The 23,586-nt window shown below is 40.4% G+C and overlaps 1 protein-coding gene across 2 annotated transcripts in view; it reads left to right on the plus strand.

Annotated features, from left to right (window-relative positions):
- Positions 1 to 3,759: 3,759 nt before the first annotated feature.
- BTBD10 (BTB domain containing 10) overlaps positions 3,760 to 23,586 on the plus strand; it is a 138,196-nt gene continuing 118,369 nt past the window's right edge. Inside the window, exon 1 of one of the 2 annotated variants that reach the window (XM_069223567.1) lies at positions 3,760 to 3,904. The gene's annotated coding sequence lies outside the window, so the exon portion shown is untranslated. The remainder of the gene's footprint in view (positions 3,905 to 23,586) is intronic. The other variant, XM_069223568.1, reaches the window with a different exon arrangement.

Consider the following 23,586-nt stretch of genomic DNA (forward strand, 5'->3'; position numbering starts at 1 on the left):
ACACTTAACATCATTCGCAAATTCTCTAAAATTCTTGTATTAAACGTTCCATATTCCGGGAACGCTAAACATCCCTCCTTCTCTGTTAATTTTCGCCACTGCTTCATCCAAAGACATGGCGCGACTCCCTTTTCCTCCATTACGATATAAGCCGGAGTACCCTCAGGCGGTGTAGACTCCGCTTCACTCGCCATAATATATGTATCTCCCTTCAAAGCACTCTTTAGAGCCTTGAAAAACTTCATTTTTGCGTCTTTTATTTTGTTTAGAATCTATTCAGGAAGTGACTTAAATTCCCAGAACACTCTACACCCACCTTTCTCAACCTATTGCCTCTCACGTACGGCTGCCAATCCGTGCGCGACCCCTCTTGGCAACTGACCTATCCCAGCGCAGCACCACTGACGTCACACTCACACACACTGCGGCTGGCAAAGTCTTGCGGCTTGTCTTCCTCACACAAAACTAATGCAATTTATTGCGAGCACCTTTAACACCGAAAACCCAAATTTGCCGGTTTACTACAGGAAGGGTAACACAATCGCTTCAGAGCTTTACAGAGATTTCACTTGAAGCCTCGGCCGCTACTTTCTCCTTCTCAGCTCCCGCACTCGCAAGCAGAATTCGACCTGCAAATCCTACTCTCGACTTGTCAATGGTTCGTTCTAGTGCACTTTAGAACTTGCCAAATCTCCATCGAAGGTTTCAATCATACAATTTGACTCAAACTCGACTTGTCAACCACGCCCGATTGACCTATTAAACTGCACAAATTACAACATAAACCCAAGTGTCTCCTACACTTGTTAATATACTCTGTAGTCTTAGACCACGACGGGTCCGTACATCACCATCAACTACGTGGATAATTGTTTAGCACAAAGCGCCACATTCACATGAAGTTCGCCGACTTCCCTACTCTCATACTGCGGAGTACGCCCACTCCTACTAAAACAACATTACCTGGTCTAAATCCACACAAATTTCGCAAATCACCTGCAATATGCATAAGCTGAGAAGTGCAAATTCTACACCACACATGCTAAAATGCCGAGAACATACCCACCTCACTTAGGCGAGCTCCAAGATTCCGGGAAGGTCATGGGGAATTTAGAAACACATCATACCTCCAATTTGCATTATCTCAAAAAACAACTTAAACAATAGTCCTCTGTCCTAGGGCCCCAAAGGGCCTAAACCGTTGCTCTGCTACCAGAACTGTTAACGCGTCCCTATATGACTAATTTACTCACTTTGGGACTCATTTTAGGCCAATGAATCTTTTGACCCTGATTGAAGACACCTTAGGACGAGATAGCTAATCAACATGTCAATCTATATGTCAATAATGTCATCAAAGTTCACAGTAATGCGACAATTCAAATTAATCAAAGACATTTAATAAACTCGAAAATCACCATGACCTTTCAGTCATGAATAACCACACCAGTTTAGTAAGATTTTATTCCCTATTGATTACAATTCTACTAATAAGTTTATTAATCTCAAAACCAAGAAACACATTAGCATAGTCACAATATGGCAACTCTGATAAGATTTCATCAAAGCAAGAATCACGAATATTAGAACATAACACGGCGTCAACATAGGTTATCTACGTTAGCGCATTATTCAACTAAGCATAGATTCAGTCATTTGTCTATTTGCGTCAGTTTAGTGAATCCCTCTCCTAACCTCGAATTAGCATTGGCATGTTGGGCTTCATGTTAAACAATTTAGTAACATCAATTTAGAAAAAACATCTAGCTATGGTCTCTGTCAAAAGAAGCAGTTGGTACCTAGAAAGGAAAAGCAAACAGACAATCACAATTTCATTGTCATATAGTTACCCTCTGTATTGGGTCATCACTCAAGTTCGGTCTTCGTCCTCAGGACATCAGTTGATTTGCCATCAGGAATTCAGCAAGTCAGGTAAAAGGGGACACTTCCCTCATAAGGAGGTAAAGTGTAATCGGGCAATATAAGGCAAGAATGGTTTTAAGAACCAAACAGCCAAGTCTCTATGCAGAGAGAAAAAGTGTCTGGGTCATAGCAAAACACACCAGCATCTCCCTCTAATCTATCTCCTAGTCTCCTATTCTCTCATGTTCTACTTTACATCCTATGTCAAGGGTTTTTATACCTTCTCTGTTGTACTTCCCCTAAAATTTTGTTGGATGAGGGGTTGCACCCCACTATCTACCTCCAATAGAGTTCCAATTATCTCATCAAATTTGTCACCCTATAACAGTTCTCACGTATTTTTTTTGGTCCTTATGATTGACGTCTTCAGCAGGTGGAATGTCCGGTATGATTTCATACTCTTGTGGTCCTTTGCACATCTTCAGTCAGTGGCTCCATTTTTTGTACCAGTTCAGGCGACCTTGTGCCTGCAAGTGGTTTACACTGTTGCATTCAGCTAAAATGTTTCTACAAGCAAGTCGAATTTCATGAGAACGGATCTACTACAGTTACATTCATCTTCTAGTTTGGAAGAAAACAAGAGTTCATGTCCTTCAGCAAGTCAGCATACGGCACGTTAGAAAAACACATTTAATATGAAACCGGGCAGCTAGGCCTCGACTCATGCTAACTAAGGCCTAATGATTTATTAACAGAATTCTAACATATAACCTTTTAATATTAGTGCTAAATCATATCCTTAAATAACATAATTATTAGTTTCATTAGTCCCCGTATATATTGGCGGCCACTCCACGCAGGCATGTTTTAAGCACGAGTTTTGCAAAGTACATTAATACATTTTCTAAGCAACATTATTATACATTAGCTCATAATCATTTCATGTTAATATTGATTATATAAGCTACGCTCTCTCAAGAAAATAAAGTTGTCCTAAATATAACAAAGGTTTAACCTTTGATATTTTATATGTATGTGTATATATATATATATGTGTAGATAGATACATATATACACACACAATATGTTATGTTTGTACACAAAAAAACTAGTACAAGCCAGTAGGACTAAAAGCTGTGCTCCCACAGTTATGTGTGGCCTATCCCATATTTTTGCTTCTCAACATCTGGTCACCATACAAAAAGATCCTAGGTGGTCACTGAACAGCTGTCACTTCCGTCCTGTGCCCCTCACTCACTCTCATCACTTGTAGAAATAAACCACCAGGGTAGGACTTAATTATAGGTCAACATGGCAGTGACTTAGTCTGACAGATCAGTGTGAGGGCCAGGGATTTTAGTAGTTAGTTGGCCTGTTTTTTGTCAAGGTGGGACAATTTTTACAGTAAATTTCCCTATTATAACAAACATTGCCTGCAGCAAACAAAAAAGCATGCAGGATCACAAATCTTGCAAAATACCCATACAGCGTGTCTTTAAAAGTTCAAAATTGGCCTGATTTGCAAATGTGGGGACTTGTTTGACTACCTGGTTCGCTAATAGGGGATAATTTTATTTTGGTTCCCGAGACGATTTTCTGTCCCAGTCCGATCCTGTACGCGTCGTTATGCCCTCCTAATTAGACCATGGACCAGTATCAGCCTAGGTTGTCCTGCTAGAAACGCGTGACACCGCCGGACCCGTGACTCATTCACTTCAGTCAGCTATCTCTAACATCGGCTTGATCCACAACGTCAAGGGACGAGATCGGAGAAAGGTAAGGGTCGACTCGGCAGCCAACCAACACTTTAGAATATGTACGGCGCACTAGGATGGGCTGTGACATTCTCCGTTGATCCAACCATAGGTTACGTTGCATAACAGCAGTACCGCCCACAATCTTACAGCTCGCAGAATGTGTTCAGGCGTCTAATTGGTCGTTATTTGGCCCGGAAGGGCTAAAATTATAGACAAATGACGTCTGTTGAAAGATCGGCTGCGGACGTCGGTCGGGCATGAGGCTGAATTTACTGTCGACCCGTGTAAGTAGGGGGTTGGTTGTTTGGTTACCATAAATGCGCATGCTAATAAAGCACCTCTTCTGACCGATAGTTCCTTCAGCTATGTCTTACATGTAATGTCACGCGAGATCTCAATCTATGGTTGTATCTGTAACACGTATCATTTTGAGACTAATTAATGTGCAGGTATTTGTGTGTAGTAAACAGAGGTCTTTGATTATTTTCCAGTTGTTTTGGGTGGTTATAAGGGCGACAGGTACGCACGACATAGCCTCACAGCCACGGTTCAGGAAGTTTTAACATCTCAACGTAACAAAGCCGTAGTCAGTTGGCATCAGAAACGCTTTAGAGACGCGTTTAATACAAGAATGCATTTTGAAGTGCGACATAGCGGCTAGATCTGCCGACTTGGATATTGGGGAACCAGACTTCAGTCCTGGCGTCGGTTCAACATCCAGTGGGGCAAATCGAGTAATTCACGAGAAACCCGTAACGCCTCGTTTTCTTGCAATTTGCCCTAATGCCCTGGGGTCGTTCTTTTGCAATTAAAAAAAGCTGCAAAACTAGAATGTACTAGAAGTGGGTGACACAGCAAATTAACAGGAAGAGTCTAGCCAGGATTCTGGCTTGGCTGTAAGAGCTCACAGTCCAGCCTTAAATAGTTGACATCTAGATCATGCAGCAAACGTGAAATTCTGATGATCTCTTTATAATAAAAAAATATATATATATATTGCTTTAACATTTTGAATGAAGAGTTTCACCTTAGTACATTCAGTTATTTTTGTGCAGTCTACACCCTGAATTTACATTAAAAGTAGCACTCTTATCTGATAAAGAACAAAAAGGAGGCTTTTTAAAATGACATATTTGCCTAGTATTATACAGTTTGGTTGAGTGGAGACGCCAGCATTGGACCTAGGATTTCTTGTTTCACATTATGCAATTCGCCCACTAGATGAATATCCCTAGCTCTCAATTTCCATACCAGAGGTTTAATCTTTGTTTTTAATTCTTGACGCATGATGGCAGTACATGAGTCTCAACAGTGAGACGGAAGAGCACCTTATTAAAATGCCAGGGCTTTAAGTGGGATGAAACAACTAGAGGTGTGGACAAAGTAATTAAGGGCACGACTTACAAATACAAGCTACAAATGTGTTCTTCTAAAAGTGTGCTGCTCTACTTCTAATTTTGCTGCTTCTTTCGGTCATTGCGTCCAAATATATAATACAAGTAACATTACACCTACAACAAGCCAAGACTATTGGCTTTGTCATTGGTTGTTAGTTGCATAAGATATATAAGCAACAGCTTTTTTTTGTATAGAATATTGAGAATGCTTAATTTCTGAAATGAGACTGTGAAAGATCTGTAACAAGTCTCTTTGAAGATATGTCAAAGGCAGTCAAGGGTTAAGGTGTGTGGTGTGTTTTTTTTTTTTTTCTTTCTTTCTTCTTCTTCTCATCTCAAGGGTGAGGGCAGAAATTAATAGCCCGATAAGGACACATCTCAGCACCTGCATTTTAGGACTGCCGGTGCTCAGCACTGGCAGGACCTGGCCCACTTAAAGCCCTGATCACAGCTTTGTTTGCAGAGATATCGTGGGCCAGTCAGTCAGCTAAAGGAGGTGCTTTGTTGCTGGCTTTGTCATGCAGCTGCACGTGATAACTTGATACATGCAGAGCTAATGGAGAGTCTGCTTTTAGAACTTCAAGGCAGCACTGTTGTGTTTTTTAAATTAATTTTGTGGCCCATACATAAAATTCCAGGCATCATGCTAATCAGCTCATTATGGGCCATATGTACAAACACATTTTTCCATAGACACAGAATGGGTAAAACCTTTTGGTACGTCTGGGCCTTAGTGATAAAATTGCGAATCTGTAAATCACAAGCCCACGCAGAACATTCCTCCACTTACCCTGGTGTAAAACAATATCCCACTTTTTTGACTGGGCCTAGCTCCTGTGATACAAACACCCCCAAAATGCAGTGTGCAGAAATCTGCAATAGGCATAGCTCTGGTATTTGGGCCTGGGCTCAGTTGCCACACAGGGAAACATACTAAATCAAGACATTCCGAAAAGTAGTCATTGGGATTCCATGACATAGCTTAGCCATAGCTTTGTGCAAATCTCAAACGGTGACTAAAATAGAATAATTTCCTTGAATTTCTGTGATGTAATCTTTCAGAAACCACAGGGATCCACAAAATTCTCACAACCCTTCTGACCACCACTTGACCCGCTAAAAATGCTACTGTACTTGTGTGGCTGGGCCAAGTGTACCTGACAGCTGCAAATCAAACCCAGCTCTACGGGACACCCTGCAGGGACTCCCATTGACCTAAGTTTGATGTGTGCTTGTCGACAGTGAGTTTCTTTGGGAAAACCTTGAGGAATCTACACAAATTACCCCTTGTTGATTTAGAATTTTGGGTTCCACACCGGTTTCTATCACAAACAAGAAGTAGGAAAAATATAGCACAAAACCTACAAAAAAAAATGGGCTTCCTCTTTGAAGCAATGCCAACACTGGGGTAAGGAATACTGTTTTTGATTCAGCTCTACATGGTATTGAAAACTGGAAAGATGGTGACTTTAGCACAGCAAACCTTTTGTTGATGCCATCTTTCGGGGAAAAAAGTTACTTTTTTGCAGATCAATTTTCCCAAAAAAAAGCAACCTTACAATTTAGCTATTTTTTTACTGTTTCCTCAGTCCCCTCTAGGGGAATACACTGTGTACTGTTAGAAATATAAGGATATTGTGAAAGAATTACGCAAATTTGACATAGCTATCTCATGTTGCAGGGAAAAAAATAGTCATGGAGGCCTAACCCAGGGGTGTGGAATTTATTAAAATATCTACTTGTCCAGGGGACAGGTTGCTTCTCAAATCTACTTGTCCTGTAAAAAGATCTACTTGTCCCTTTGGTGCCATGTAGTGTGGTGACAAACTATGGCAGCAATCTCATTATGTAAGAGCTCTGATAATAGCCTCTCTGATTATGCCAGGGCTACTACCATAGTAGGGCTTGAATACTTGCAGTTTCAATCCCTACTGTAGCAATTTCCTTATTTTGCCACCTTTATGCAGATCTGCATACTGGGGCTGAAGGAAGCAGTAAGCAATAGGTCCAGAGCTGGAATGCCTTTGAGTCTGCAAACCTACTAACCTGTATGCTTTAAAGATTTTCACCAGCTTCTCTCTAATATTTTCCCATATTAAGAAAGGTTGGACATTTACTCCTGACAATGGCAGAATTATAACTTCTTCAGGGTTGGGAAGAAAGTGGCTGGAGGGAAGATGAACTTGCAAATGCTCAATAGATTTTCACATGAGCAAATCTACACATGCTTATTTACCCATGCTAAAATACAGTTCACAAATATTTTATAGGGGTACGACATATACTATGGGTGCACTTTTGTGACTTTCTTTAAGAATTTGGGGCCACATGTAGGTAGGTTCAGATTTGGGACCCGCAAATCCGAATGTAGGATGGTGTCCCTGACAACATCTGTGATTCGCAAATGCCCACCTCATGAATAATCATGAGGTGGGTCGCAATTTGCGACCCCCTTGCGAATGGCGGCCCTCACAGGGATGGTGGCCTGCTGGAGACAGCAGACCACCATGTCTGTGACTGCTTTTCAATAAAGCTTTTTTTTTTTTTTGTAATGCAGCCCGTTTTCTTGCCTGCTCTGAAAAAATGTTTACAGTGACATTCACAATGGGGAAGGGGTCCCATGGGGACCCCTTCCCTTTTGCGAAAGTGTTAGCACCCATTTGAAATGGGTGCAAACTGCGATTGGTTTGCGCCCGCGTTCGCGGTCACAAAACAATCCTTCATTGCACTGCGAGTCGCAATTAGGAAGGGAACAGCCCTTCCTAATTACGAGCCGCAAACCCGTTTTGCGATTCGGTAACCAGGTTACCGAATCGCAAAACTGGGTTTGTGCATCGCAGTGTGCTTTTTGCACGTCGCAAACAGCGAAAGTCGCTGTTTGCAACATGCAAAAAGCTACCTACATGTGGGTCTTGGTCCCTAATTAGGTCTGGTGTTAACAAAGACATTTTGTTTTTATTAAACTTCTATTTCTCTCTCTTTCGGCTGGCTTTACTGTGAGTGATCGCATTCTGCTCTTCCACAAGGAGCATATTGGCACACAAAGTAGTTTTGTTCAGTGTCAGGAACTACAGTGGCAATCAGTGACGCAACGAAACTGGAGGGTGCCCCTTTGCAAAGAACATAGAGGAGCCCCCTCTCCAGACTCACTCAGGGCAGGTGCTGTACTGAACGGGCCCCCTGGAGGGCGGCTGCGGGGCCTTTGTTGTGCCACTGGTGGCAACGTGTGCTTTTAGAGTTCAAAAACCTTCGTTTTTTTTTTTTGCCAGTGTTTGTTACACTGTTGAGGGCCTGGTAGCTCCCACAACAATAAAGTGTTACAAAAGCCATGTCAAAACAAGACACGCATTGATGAAACTAAAAGACTTATAAAAATATGTCAGATCAGTTGGCTTTGTCAGTGTTTGTTTATTTTCATGCTTCCAATAATCGTGTTGAAAATGGTTACACTGATTTTCCATTAGAAATATTTTTGGGAAATACTAGCATGCATCAACACATTTTACTAAATGACACTTCATTTGTATCTAATCAGAGAGCATTCTGGGAGCATTATACTTAGCCTCATAGCCTAAACTTTTCCAACATGTGTATGCACTTTTTTTTTTTTGGTACTGGAACCAACGTCAGTAGTGAAGTGTGACCTTAAAACATTTCTTTACAGCACTCACCCTAATAATGAAGGCTTTCAAATAATGAACCATAAATACAAGTTCGACCAGCATTATCTTTTGGAAACACAAAGTAAACATAAAAACTTGTTGCCCTTGACCCCAAACAAGATGGCGTCGGGTGATAGGAATTCCACATCCCTGCCTAACCACAAGCTACCCCAAATAGCCCAAAAAAAGGCTAGGGGTAAAGGCCTAGCAATAAAATGATTAAAATAAGTTTCATGTATTAAGAAACTCTTTTTTTCGTTTGTGTTGTCTTGTTTATGCTGATCCCAACTTGTACTTGCTGTGATGTCATGCCACTTTGAGTGTATGCTACGTACTGGTGAGTCATGCACTATTGATTATAAACCAGGTAGAAGCTTTAGTTTTTTCACCTAACGTAGCTGTTCATTTCTGTGGTATTTGAACCCCTTCGCTGCCAGGCCTTTTTCCCCTTTCTGTGCTAAGCCTTTTTTTGGCTATTTGGGGCAGTTCGCACTTAGACCCTCATAACTTTTTGTCCACATAAGCTACCCATGCCAAATTTGCACTCTTTTTTCCCCTTCATCCTAGGGATTCTAGAGATACCCAGAGTTTGTGTGTTCCCCTAGAGAAGACCAAGAAATTAGCCAAAATACAGCATAAATGTAGTTTATTTTTTTGCATTTAAAAAAAAAATGGGGGGGGGGGGGGGGGCCAGGGCTGCAGAGGAAGACTTGTGTTTTTTGTGTTTTTTTTTCTCCTGAAAATGGCATCAGCAAAGGGTGCTAAAAACACCATCTTCCCAGCTTTCAGGAACAGGCAGACTTGAATCGGAAAACCACATTCGTCAACACAATTTTGGCATTTTACTGGGACATATCCCATTTTTACTATTTGTGCTTTTAGCCTCCTTTCAGTTAGTGACAGAAATGGGTGTTAACTTAATGCTGGATCCTAGAAAGCTAAACATTTCCAAAAAGCAGACAAAAGTCTGAATTCAGTAAGGGATAATTTGTGCCTTTTTGAAAACTAGACACCTAGGGGAATCCAAGATGGGGTGACTTGTGGGGCTCTCACCAGGTTCCGTCACCCAGAATACTTTGCAAACCTCAAAATTTGACCAAAAAAACACCTTTCCTCACATTTCGGTGATAGAAAGTTCTGGAATCTGAGAGGAGTCTCAAATGTTCTTCCACCCAGCGTTTTCCCCTGTCTCCCTATAGAAATGGTACCTCACTTGTGTGGGTAGGCCTAGTGCCCGCAACAGGAAATGACACAAAACACAATGTGGACACATCACATTTTTCCAAAGAAAACAGAGCTATGTGCCTAGCTGTGGATTTCAAAGCGCTTTGTTGCTGAATATGTTTTATCTGTACCCTTGAGTGCTGAATCACTAATTTTTAGCTCTTGCTTCCTATATTTTTAAGAGCATGTGTGCTCCAGTCAGAATGTTGTAATCAGTTGAATGTCCTCTTCTGACATGTGATAGTAGCTTCTTTTATGAAAAGCATAGGTTTATGCCTGACATTTTCAGTATACAGCTAGAACTTTTAACCAGATTCTATTTTTACTTGGTTGTCTCACAGATTGACGTCTGGTTGAAAGATTATCCACTAATTGCACTTTACTGTATGTCTGCTACATTTTCCTGTTTTGCTTCAGACCTCTGACGTAGTCGGTCGATTGCATCAGAATGGATTTCTTTTTCTTGTTTACTATAGGTGACCATGCATATTATTGCTTCCACTTCGACTGCTTTGAGTGATTTTTTTTTTTTTTTTTTTTTTTTTTCCTCCCCTTAAGGTGTTTAACTTGTTTTTCATTGTTTCTCTTGATGAGTAACTCTTGTGCGTCCATCTGGTCGGCTTCTTTTTGACACTTATTTCTTTTATAAGGTAGCCCCTTTTCCCAGAAGAGGTGTGTGTTTTTAATTAGTTTTTAAAAAAATGTGTATTTTTATTTGAAGGATTTCTGTTTGGTAGTTCCACTCCGTGCTGAATCTGCTGCTGTTGTCCAGACGAGAGCCACATAGCTGAATCGAAATTTATATATTTAATCTGGAGCTCAAGTTATTTTGCACTTCTCAGTGCTTCTCAATTTCCAATACAGTGGACACAGGAATACAACAATAGTCTCTAAGCAAGTCATAAATGTAATATGTTTTAAGCACTCCCTTGCTCTTCAGAGTGATTGTCATTGCTGTTGATAATACAAGCAGCGCACAGTTCTTTGCAGTACTTTTTTTTAATAGTAAATCAAATCCATATTGGGGAGATTGTTTGCTTTGCATACATTTGACACGAGTAAACCGTTTTAATAAATTGTTACTGGGAGTCCTCTTGCACTAATCTTCTGTGTGCCCAATTTCCTCAGGCATATAAGGGTGTACTATATTGTGTTTATGCATTCACAGGAGCAGTTCTGTAAATTGGCATTTATTTGTGTGACTGCGGTTATATTTTTGGGTGCTGTGTTGATACATACAAATGTTTAAAAAAAAAAAAAAAAAAAAATTTGCCCTCTTCTCATGTGTACATCTGAGAATGATGCTGAACAAAGAAACCTGGTTCCTTACATTCCTGCACTGTATATCACTTCAATGATTGTCTTCCCCTTATGATATCACAAGAATCAACGTGCAGCCACTCTGCTGTTGTGTATGCTATTTGATGTGCAGGAGACTTACTTACAAATGACTTGTGTTGGCTTTATTGTTGGCAGTGCACCAATATCTTGTGATGGTTATGGTGTCCTCATTGCCATAGGTGAACGTTGTTTGCTCACTAATGGGAAATTGGTTCCTTATTTAGACCCCTTTGAAACTTGAATTATGTTACATTTGCTGGAAACACCCTTGGGTACTTCTTTCCAATACATGGAAACCTATGATGGTACTTTAATCTGTATACAGATAACTGGATCTGTGTGCCATGTATGTAGTTAGTGGTGCTTTTGTTGGCTCCTGATATTCAGTGTACTTCTCTTATATTCAGGGCGGTTGTGTCTTGCATGCACTATTCAGCAAGTTGAAAACCATTTGTCATGTAAACTAGTTTTTGTAGTTTAAAAAACATTATCATCATACAAGGTCAGTGTAATGGGCGAGACCTGACATTTTTGTTAAATTTGTGTTGCATTGAGTTAGCAAGTGTACTACTATTTTGTTTGTGTGTGTGTGTGTGTGTGTGTGTGTTTTTTTTTTTTTTTTTTTTTGAGTGGTTACAACATTGTTTTCTGTTTTGCAGTCTGTGCCACTGCTGTTTTGCATAATGTTTTGTGGGAAAGGGTTGTATGGTTTTCCCCAGTGCACTAATATGGGCTCTGGTATACGCATGGTTTCTTCATTCATGTCTGTAATAATGTGTAACACGTGCCAGGTGTCTTCTGGCCCCATCCACCTCCGCCAATCCACAAAGTGAAGTACTTGTTCTGGCATTGCAATCTGTGTGATTCACACTGGCCACATTCTCTTATCACTTTGCTCTTGGACTTTTTTTTTTTTCCTATATTTGTTGGCTTATTGATCATGTTGCAGAATTTTTTTTACTCGCTGTTCTTTAACTCTGTGGTAAATTTCTCCATGTGGAGCATCTCCCTGTCCCATGAATCTGTTACGGTAATCTGACAACACTGGGCTGACTCTTTTTTCAGGTTTTGTTGGGTGTTTATGTGGGAATGTTTTAAAGATTTTCTATTTTTGTGCACAATTAATGTGTAGTATGAACGCATGATTTTAAATCTACAGACAACATAGTGTATTTGCCTTTCAAACAATTTTGTAGAAGTGTATTTTGTAATGTTTGTTATGCCACGTTTCTGTGTAAAACACCATCTTGAACCAGATGGAAGCCATCTCTGTCACTAACACCTTCAGCCCACACATTTTGCAGCACACAGTCCAGCTGAGGTCATATTAGTTTGTATGATGACATTTCCATTGTGCGAATGTAAAATTGTTTGGAAAAGGTAGTTCGGTTTCTACACTGGACCTACTCACTTGAAAAAAGTTATGGGCAATGTATAATAATTTTGTTTGAACATTTCTGCATGACCTTAGCTTAGAAGGTGCTGAATAATTATGCATAAAGTGAATTTATTTTCTGTGTGCTCTGATCTGCAGAAGAAATGATGCATTTACTCACTTACACCACAGCGAAATTTCAGAAGCGTTGATTTAGTGTGTAATAATTGTGAGAAAAAAAAAATCTTGGTTTTGGGAGTGAGCCAGAAATAGTTTGGAAGACTTTTTCCTATTCTGCTAGGAATGCTGGCCAATTTCGATCTGATTCTGCTGTCAATAAGAACTTCGAATATTTTCTTACTTTGGCATACGCTGTATCACTTTGCATTGGAAAGCCTTCAGGGCATTGACCGTGTATCGCTTATTTTGTTTTTCACTTTAAGAAAACCCATTAACTTTCCATTAATCTAGAGCGCTGATTTTGAGTCAACCCCATGGTTTTAATGACATGTTTTACTCTGCTGACTTGATGTTGGGAAAGGTGTCTTAATGCTGAGACATGCTGCCTCATGAAATTTGAGGTTTAACACCGTGTCAGATCCAGTAAAGTTGGGAGGTTTGGTTCCTGAAAAATTTCAGGTATCTAAATTTTGGGGTACAATTTTGGTCACACAATTGTTGCTACAGTGACAGTCCTCGTCGGAAAGGAAGGCTGTAGTTGGCACTATTGCAGCAATCAAGAGTCTGCATTTTTAGGTTGAGAGTGCAAGCGCTCTGACGTGTTGTAATCTATCTGTGGGCTTTTAGCCACGCCCATCACTATCACTCGTTCATGGGCTTGTCTTTCAAAAATCCTTTACGCTTTGTCCCTCCTTGGGGCAGTTGTATTAACGTGTTTATCGACCCTGTTACATGGATAATTGCATGTGTGCGAATACGTTTGACTGTGAGCGAACTTCTTTTTCCTTTTGGGTCTCCTTCATGCTCACAGCGGCCGTGGTGCTTTGAATTGGCTTGCTTTATGTAAACTGTTTCAATTTGAATTTTTAGTGGCAAGAAAAGTCAAGTAAGGAATTTACTACGCTAATAGCACTAACCTGAGCAAACGCTTGACCCTTTGCATTGCATATGCTTGTCTATTTTTAGGGTCGAGCCTGCTTTGCATGCGTGTAGCAGGGAGACTCTTTAGTATTTAGAAAAGGGCTCCGAGCCCTGTCAACTTCACGTCAGTGCTTTTTATTGGTTCGTGGGCTTCCCTAATTAAATCGGCTTGCTTTCATTAGTCGAAAGCAGGCATAGGTCATGCCTTTTCCGGTGGCTAGCCCTCCTCGAGCGCAGCGACCAAGTACAGAAAACATGCGAGGCTCGCTGTTTTCCATCGGGCTGGTGGACTGTTTTTTAAAACTAATTTACGAGCCCGATCTCGCTTGGCAGAAGTCGAGCGCTTTACCTACTTGATTTCACTTTTTCGGGTTACGTGCATAAATGCACTTTTGCCCGATAGGTGAAAAGTCGGGTTAGGAGTTTACAACGCGATCAGCTCTAACACGAGCAAACGCGAGACCCGATGCATTGTAAATGCTTGTTTAAAGCTGCTGCACAGGAAACAAGTGCCTCAAAAGCCAACATTTTGAGTTTATAGGACTGTGTTGCACGGTATTTGTTAAAGTCTTTAAAAGTTCTCAGTTTGTGCCTTGTGAATTGATGCCACATGGCAACCTATAAAAAGTGTAGCTGAATTAAGAGTTTGAGGTGAACTTCTGCCTCTTTTCTGACAATTAGTTCACAAAGTTCTTATGCCCTCCACAATTGTTCTTTTTCCTATTAAGACTAACCTTTCCAGCACTGATCCAAGTAGGTTTGATGTTTTGATCTGTTCACATCCAGTGCCCATGCATCTTCACTTGAGAGTTGGAAGAGTTCTGGACCCCTGATCTAGGCAGCTGTAGTGTGATGTTTTCAAATCTTTCAGAGAAATGTCTACACTTGTTTGTTACTACACCATGTCCTTTCTTAAGGGTTTCTCACTATGGATGTTAAGTATGTCTTAAGTTTCTGTAAAGACATAACCCCCTTGTAGTCTGTGTGGCTGTGTTGAAGTCAGTGACAAGTGTGCGCCAATTTAATCATAAAATTCTGGTGCTTAATTTTTATTTCTCCTTTAAGAGCAAATCTAGTACTCTAATTCTAGTCTGTATACGCTGGGTGTTCATATACTTTGCGTATTGTCTTTCAGGAGGTTGGTCTAACCATTCCCAAGTGTTATGTGCATGAATAGATGCATGTGTAAGCTTGTATCCAGTCATCTTGTGGGTGGCAGATTGCTGAAGGCTGTGACATAAGAACATACTGACTTTGTAGGATTTTGTAAGGCTTAAATGTTTTGAGAGATGCCATACTAAGCTAAAACAGATTGAAACCAAAGGCATCAGTTGCTGATGACTGCATTTTATTTCTGTTATGTTACCCTTGCTTTGTATATCACTACATTAGCCAATTGCTGGTCTGTCAGACATACTGGGGGGGGGAGGGCTCCATTTTGATAGGGCCGTATATTAAATGCGGGGTTGAGAGAGATGATACAGTAAGCATTTTTAAAACTAGTATTTCATTTAAAGAGATGGCTTTTGCAGCCTCTTCATTAACCTGAGCAGGAAATACTTATCCCACTAAGCAGGTTGTCGGGCTCATAGTCCTCCACTTGATATGCCGCTGCAGTGGCAGAGGTATCTAGCACGGGCAATTAATCTTGAGCTTTCTATATCATTTTGTAAAGTGGCTGCAAGTCAGATCTTTGGTTGTGCAGTGTTCGTGACTGGTTGGTTTGTTTTTGGTGTCTCTTACATCTGTAGTTTTAATGAATGCAATTTCATATTTTGCTTATTGATTTCATGCTGCTCTATCCTCCCCCCTTCTTCTTTTTTTTTTTTTTGTTTTTTTTTGTTTTTTTTTGTTCAAGCCTAGAGCATGTGCTGTCTGACCTGTTACATGGAGTATAGGCATTTGTTCACGCCTGCCTGCCACTTCAATAGGTTAAAGGCAGTGTTGATCTTAGTGGTGTTCTTGTTGTGCTGCCTCTTAAGTGGTCTGTTGTTTGGGTGGACTATTTTTCTTTGTTTCCTGTCTTGTGCTGGTCAGTAAGCACTTGTTTCATTTTCCGTCTTTGCCTATCACTTTGTCCTTACTTTACATAATCAGTAATTACAAGTAGTTCTGTTTGGCCTGTGTTTTATTTATTTATTTTTTTTAAACTTTTTGTGTTGCTTTATATCGCATGAAATCGACCTATGAAGGAATCCTCAACAGCTGGGAGAGCCCATACTACAATATTAACTGCACTTGGGGAAACTCATCCCATAATTCTTTGCAGGCATTCATTTTACAACACATTTTGCCCATAATTCAGCCTGTGGTGGTCCTAGGGCAATGGGACCACCATTAATACATTTAGAACGATCTGCTGTTTCTGTTCAGGCCCTCTTGTGGGTCACACTAGGTGAGAGGGGACCCAAATGTCCAAACATCTTACACCATTCAATGTGTATTTACATTCCCTTGTAGCTGAAACTTGTTTGTTTTTACAGCTGATTGTAATCGTATTCTGACAGCCTTGCTTGGCATGCCCTTTGCTCTCTTTGGGCTGAAGGATGTTAATTGTTCTAAGGCACTACTAACTCATTTGGCTTGACAGGGTCATCTAGCCACCACCAGTAGTACTGCACCGTCTGCTGTTGACTTTACAGGGATGTCCAACCATAACAAGTGGTATTGCACCTTCCTCTTGACTCTACCGGGACATCTAGCCATGACTAGTGGTAGTGCACCCTTGTGTCACTGACTTCACAGTTAAATGATATTTAAAAAGCCTGAACATGTGTAATACACTATGCCCTCTAGGGGCTGATTATATGATTACACTGCAATATTCGTTATCTTTAATTTTATGTGTCGATGCCCTCTACGGCTGAATGTATGTTTACATGGCTGTTTCTTCCAACTCTTGGTAATGCAAGACCTACCGTATTTATCGGCGTATAACACGCACCGGCGTATAACACGCACCTCATTTTAAAAGGAAATTTCAGAAAAAAAAAACATTACATTTTATCGGCGTATAACACGCACACATCATTTGCCCCCTATTTTCAGGGAGAAAAAGTGCGTGTTATACGCCGATAAATACGGTATTTCATTGCAAATGCTTGGTTTTGTTTATGTTGCAGATGAGTCTGAGCCTCTTGTCATTAGATGAGTGCCCCTGCTGCGCCCAATCCCCCCACCCTCCCATTTGTCTGTCCCTCAGTAGTCCCTGTACATAGACTGCACAGGGCTCCTATGAACGGATAAAAATTATTAGGCAAGAGAGCATAGCTGTGCTATCTGTACTTGCAAAGGGTCTGTCAGTTAAGCAAGGGGAATGTCATGTTTCTTTAGCAGATACAGGTTCGCTAATCTTTCAGATACAAGAGAGGTATGTCTCTGCTTCCTGTAGCAAGTAGATTATAGCTGTGCTTTCTGCAAAGAACTAGTAGTAAGGATGGGGAAAAGGGTAGCACAGTTCTTGACAAGCGAGTGTGTGACCTATTTGGCTGAAGCCACTTTTTGCATGAAGTAAACTTGGATACCAGTGACTGCCCAACTTGCTGTTTTGCCTCTGTAAATTGCAGCAGGGGAGCTTCTCTCCGTTTTTGAAGAAAGGCATGCCAAGTCTGTACACACAAGTTCTCATGTGGATCAGGCAAACCTATGCCCTATTTATGTAGAAGCAGCAGAACAGAAAAGTGGAGTATTTCATGGGCTCCTTTCATTGAGGCTGCCTGTCAGAAAGAGGCTTTATCCTTAGCTGGTCACAGAATAGGGTACATGGTCTTTAAACTATGGATGATCTGGGGTTGGAGTGTAAGTAAGGCAAGATGGGAAGGTTTTTTTACTTCAGGGACTGTAGTTCAGATAAATCCTTAAGATTTTGAGTAGCGTTCTAGAGGAAGGTGTGGTTTTTGGAGTTTGTTCTCTCAACTTTGTTTCCAGATTTGTTTAAAAGAAAACATTATGCATCCTGTTATTAGTCACAAGACAATTGACTAATTTCTTTCCGTCTTACACAGATACTGACCTAATAGTAGATGGGTGTGATCAACGTACTTATAAATGTGATGCTGCATGACTGAATTTGTTTTGCCAAAGGAAGCGGTTAGGCATTAAAAAGTACAGGGTAAGTGCTGGCCTCTAGGGCACGCTGCATTTTATCTTTTGAAGTCAGTAAGGACACCATTGGTTGTTATCCAGCCAGAAGGGATCTAACACTTGTTAGTACCATGCTCCTTAATGCAAAGTCTGAGAATCTTTACAACAGTATTGTATGCTCCACAGTATGTAAGGCAAGTGACAGATCTAATGTAAAGGATCTTCCCCTCTTCCTGTGCATTACAGTTCTGTGGTCATCTAAGATAGAAGTACTGACAAACTCAGTGGTCAAACATAGTCTGATCTCCGCTTGCCTCCAGTTCAGGAGGTCTTTGTCCTTAATAAAATATGCATGCAGTTGCATAGAGACCACTTGTTCTTATAAGTTGGCTAGACAAAAGGATTTGAAGGTAGGGCCACAGTTAAATATATCAATAGTTGCAATTGGTGAGTTATTTATTTTGTTTTTTTTTCACCAGGATTGTTACTAGTGTGTTGAGGACAAATTGTAAACTTGCATTGCATTATTTTCCTAATATAAGCAACAAATGTTCTACCTAAGGTAATGCTGCTTTTTATAGATATTCAGTGGAAAATTGTGTCCTGGGTCTTTGTGATCCAGTTGGTTAAGTGCCCCACTTCTTTGGTCATTTATAGAAAGGAAGAAGGGCAAAAGTCTGTTGCAAATGTCTGCAGGTGTACTTTTTCACAGGCCTCTCTATCATTGTGTTTTTTATTTATTTTTTTGTGTGGAATCTGGTACTGTAGTATCTAGGCCATCTACCAAGATGTCGAAATCCTCCCGACTTAGGGTACTTGTCATGAGGGATAAGCGTAGCTCGAATATATATTGATTTGTATTTGTGAACTTGATGTGTGAAAATGGGGATGAGGCCCTCACTTCACCATGTTGGAGGTGGGATTATTACTTAAACATACTTCTGCATTTTGGGTGAAAAGTTTCACTTCAATTGATTTTAATGTTCTCTACATCTATGCTTTACGATGCATTTATATCTTTTGATTACCAATCGATTATTAGTTTGGAAAGATAATTCCTTAATGAGATTGGGTGTTAAGCATACAGTGATGCCTTATTTGGTTACATGTTTGGTAATCACCCATATGGTGATCAAGTTGTATCAAATAACTTTGCTGGATGGGAACTTGAGCGCCATATTTTCATCTGAGCCTACAATGGCCTAACAGTTTAATCTTTCAGTAGGATCTGAAATGCACATATAATTTAACTAGCCTACAGGCCTATGGCCGTAGCGAAGTTAAGTGATCCGAGGTTTATGACCAGCTGCAATGTCTTCCACCACCCTCCCCTGTTAGTGATGCATGGATACACATCCATCATGTTTAAGACTTTTTTCTAGTGTGTGCAATTTAATATGCCACTCCTCCTGTAGTTCAGTGAGTCAATCAGAAATATCTTGGATTTAATAGATATGCTGGAATAAAGTTTGTCTTAAGTCGTATAAAGATGCAGATAGTAAATTAGGTTTTTCCTTCTCTACTTGCGATACATCCAGTAGGATCCCCAATTAATGACATCTTTCCTAACTCCTGAAGTGGCTTATTACATACATTTTGTGCTGTTTGGCTTAGCTTGATGCACTTCAGAATTTTCAGAAGGTGAGTGGCATTTTCAAAGGTGTGCGAAGGTAATGTCCATTTGGGGTTAGTGGGTTTGTTTTTGAAAGAACTAGACCTGGAAATGTCCACCATGATAGCTTCATACGAGTTGAGCTTCTCACTTGCAAAACCTGTGTAAATGCATTCAAATGTGCAATTAAGGCAGTGCAGCTGTTGAGCTAAACAAAAGTGCAATAGTTATCAAGACTTTTTGAAGGGAGATCACATTTTGAAATTAAAATGCCTTGGAGGTTGAAGGGCCACAGAGACTAGCTACCCTTTCTCGGGGGAAGGGTTAAGATCCAAAACAAAAAAATGTGAAGCGGAGTTCGAACTGTGATGAGAACCAGTTAAGATCCTGTGTGTTGTGTTTTTTATTTTTTTTTTTTTTATTTATTTATTTATTTAAGGGAGCTCTACTATGGCAGTGGAACATAGTTTAGAAAATGTATGAACTTCCACAAAAACAATATCACCCTATAAGTCAACACATACAAGTTGGGAGCCACCATTCGACAAGTAGATGGCAGGAATGCATAGTAGGTAGGTAAGGTTTTATTTTGTAACATATTAAAAATGAATATAGAATTGTGCATAATAAAACAACTTAATTCCAATAATATATATGAAAAATCATCCACCGATCACTATTAAACTCATGTTTTCAAACTGCAAGAACGGAATATGTAGAAGCCTGCAATGCAAAAAGGCTTTTTTTTTTGCCTATGTAATTAAGTTGCAATCTAAATACAAAAAAAGGCTTTTTTGCCCATGTGTTTAACCTGGAGTCTAAATTTGGTTGCCTCTTGGTGATGAAGGTTGTAAATGTGTGAAACTGCTGTAATTTTGTTACAGCAAGCAAATCACTTTTATATGACACCACTTGGATCGTTTTTTGATCAGTAGTTGCAGATTATTTTAGGAATTGCAGCTAGGGTTTTTATTGTGGAAAGCTGATTTCCTGATCAGTGAAATTAATATTAACCCCTTTGCTGGCCTTTCCCGCCTCCTGTGCCAGACTTTTTTTTTTTTTTGTTGTTGTTTTTTTGGGCTATTTGGGGTAGTTCGTGCTTAGGTCCTTATGACGTTTTGTCCACACAAACTATCCACGCCAAATTTGCAACCTTTTTTCCCAACATTCTGGGGATTCTAAAGGTGCCCAGAGTATATGCGGGCTCCCCTGGAGGAGACCAAGAAATTAGCCCAAATACAGCTAAGATTAGTGTTTTTTGAGAAAAACATAGGGGGTGGGGGGGTGAGGGGAGTGCTGCAGAAGAAAGGATCTGTGGTTTTTTTTTTTTGGTTTTTTTTGTTTTTGTTTTTTTTGTGGTTCTTTCTTACTCCCTGCAAATGGCATAAACAAAGGGTTTGCGGTGTAAAAATTGCCATCTTCCCAGCTTACAGGAACAGGCAAACCTGAATCGGAAAACTCATTTTTTTCAACACTGTTTTGGCATCTTACTGGGACGTACCACTTTTTTTTTTTTTTTTTTTTTTGTGTGTGTGTGCTTTCAGCTTCCTTCCAGTTAGTGACAGAACTGGGTGTGAAACCGATGGTTCACCCCGGACAGTTAAACATTTCTGAAAAGTATACTAAATTCTGAATCCAGCAAGGTGTCATTTGTCTAGATCCTTCAAGGTTTTCCTATAGAAAGTAACAGTTGAAAAAAAAAATTGAAATAGTTATTATTGAAAAACCGCCTTTTCTGTCTACGTTTTCTTTAACTTTTTCCAGCTGTGGCAGATTTTTTAAAGCAATATATCATTACGTCTGCTGGACCTGTCTGGCTGTGGGGATTTATAAGGCTTGTAGGATCATCAAGAACCCAAGGTACTCTGAGCCAATAAATGAGCTGCACCTTGCAATGGGTTTTCATTGTATACCGGGCATACAGAAAATCATTTGGTAAAATATAAAGAGTGGAAAAAAATAGGTATCAAGGAAACCTATATATTTCCAAAATAGGCACAAGATATGGAGTTTAGAAGCAGTGGTTATTTGCATATTTCTGAATTCGGGGGTCCCCATACTAGCATGTGAATTACAGGGCATTTCTCAAAATGATTTTTCTTACACACTGTCTTACATTTGGAAGGGAGAAATGTAGAGAAAGACAATTGGCAATAACTCATGTTCTTTTATTCTGTGTTCCCCCCAAGTCTCCTGATAAAAATGGTACCTCACATGTGTGGGTAGGCTTAGTGCCCGCGACAGGAAACACTCCAAAACAGAACATAGACACATCACATTTTTTCCACTGAAAACTGATGTGCAAAGTGCCTAGCTGTGGATTTTGGGCTGTAGCTCAGCGGAAACCTACCTAACCTGTACATTTTTGAAAACTAGACACCTATGGGGAGCAGGAGTGTGGAATTGAATAAAATATCTACTTGTCCATGGGATAGGTTGTTTCTTAAATCTACTTGTCCTGGTAAAAAAATAAATATATCTACTTGTCACTTTGGTGCCATGTAGTGTGGCGACAAATTATGGCAGCAATCTCATTATGTAAGAGCAGTTAGAGTAGCATCTCTGATTATGCCAGGGCTTCTACTACTATAGTAGGGCTTGAATACATGCAGTTCCAATCCCTACTATAGCAATTTCCTTATTTTGACACCTTTCTGTAGATCTACAAACTGGGGCTGGGGGAAGCAGTAAGCAATAGTTCCAGGGCTGCAATGCCTACTAACTTGCAAGGATTTTCCCCAGCTCTTCTCAAATCTTTACCCATAATGAGAGTTTGGAAATTTACGCCCGAAAATGGCAAAAGTAGATGTTCTTCCAGGGTTAGGGAAAAAAGTGGTTGGAGGGAAAGTGGACTTGTAAACACTCATTAGATTCTCACATTAGCAAATCTACAAATGCATATTTGCTTGTGCTAAAATACAGTTCACAAATAACTTCTAGGAGTAAGATTTCCTGGTCTACTTCTGCAAGTTCTTGTGAGTTCATGAAAGCCACTAATTCAAAGGCCTATACCATGGGTGCACTTTTGTGACTTTCTTTAAGAATTCGGTCCCTAATTAGGACTGGCATTAACAAAGACATTTTATTTTTATTAAACTTCTATTTCACGTTCGGCTGGCTGTACTATGAGTGATCGCATTCTGCCCTTCACAAGAAGCATATTGGCACACAAATTAGTTGTGTTCAGTGCAAGGAACTACTGTGGCAATCAGTGGCGTAACAAAACTGGAGGGGGTCCCCTTGCAAAGAACATGAAGGCAGCCAAGGGGTTTGTCCTGCAGTGGGTTGGGCCTACTTGTTCCAAGGACAAAATAAACATGAAAACTTGTTGCCCTTGACCCCAAACAATGTGTCCCAGGTGATAGGAATTCCACATCCCTGGAGTGACTCATGGGGCTCTCACTGGGTTCTGTCACCCAGAGTCCTTTTCAAACCTCAAAATTGGGCTAAAACAACAGTTTATCCTTCCATTTCGTTGCTGCAAAGTTCTGGAATCTGAGGGGAGCCACAAGTGTCCTTCCATTCAGCGTTCCCCCGAAGTCTCCTGATAAAAATGGTACCTCACTTGTGTGGTTAGGCCTAGTGGCTGCGACAGGGAAGGGCCCAAAACACATCGACACATCAGAATTATCTATTACAAAACTACCTGTTTTGGTGGCGCGGGGGGCAGCACCTGCGTTTTAAGTACTGGGCTCGGCAGCCATCTCGGGAAACCTACCAAACCCAGACGTTTCTGAAAACTAGACGCCTGAGGAATTTCAGGAAGGTGTGACTTGCGTGGATCCCCCAGTGTTTTCTTACAGAGAATCCCCTGCAAACCTCATTTAGCTAAAAAAAAAAAAGAAATTACATTTCTGTGTGGGATCACAGCCCCGGCACAGATTTCCTACCACCCAGTGATTTCCCCCTCAGTCTCCCGATAAAAATTATACCTCACTTGTGGAGGTGGGCTAAGTACCTGTGACAGGGAAGAGCCAAATACTTATAAATTGAGGGGGAATCCAAGCAGGTCCAAAAAGGTAGGTTTTTTTGTTTTGTTTTTCCCCAACTTTTTAGGCTGACACGTGGGGCAGAATTTTTATTGGTATAAATGCAACAATGCTGGGTGGTAGGAATTTAGTGGATTTCTGCAGATTCCAGAAATTTCCATCACATAAATGTAGGGAAAATG

The sequence above is a fragment of the Pleurodeles waltl genome, chromosome 3_1 (assembly GCF_031143425.1).
Source record: "Pleurodeles waltl isolate 20211129_DDA chromosome 3_1, aPleWal1.hap1.20221129, whole genome shotgun sequence".
NCBI classification, from domain to species: Eukaryota; Metazoa; Chordata; class Amphibia; order Caudata; family Salamandridae; genus Pleurodeles; species Pleurodeles waltl.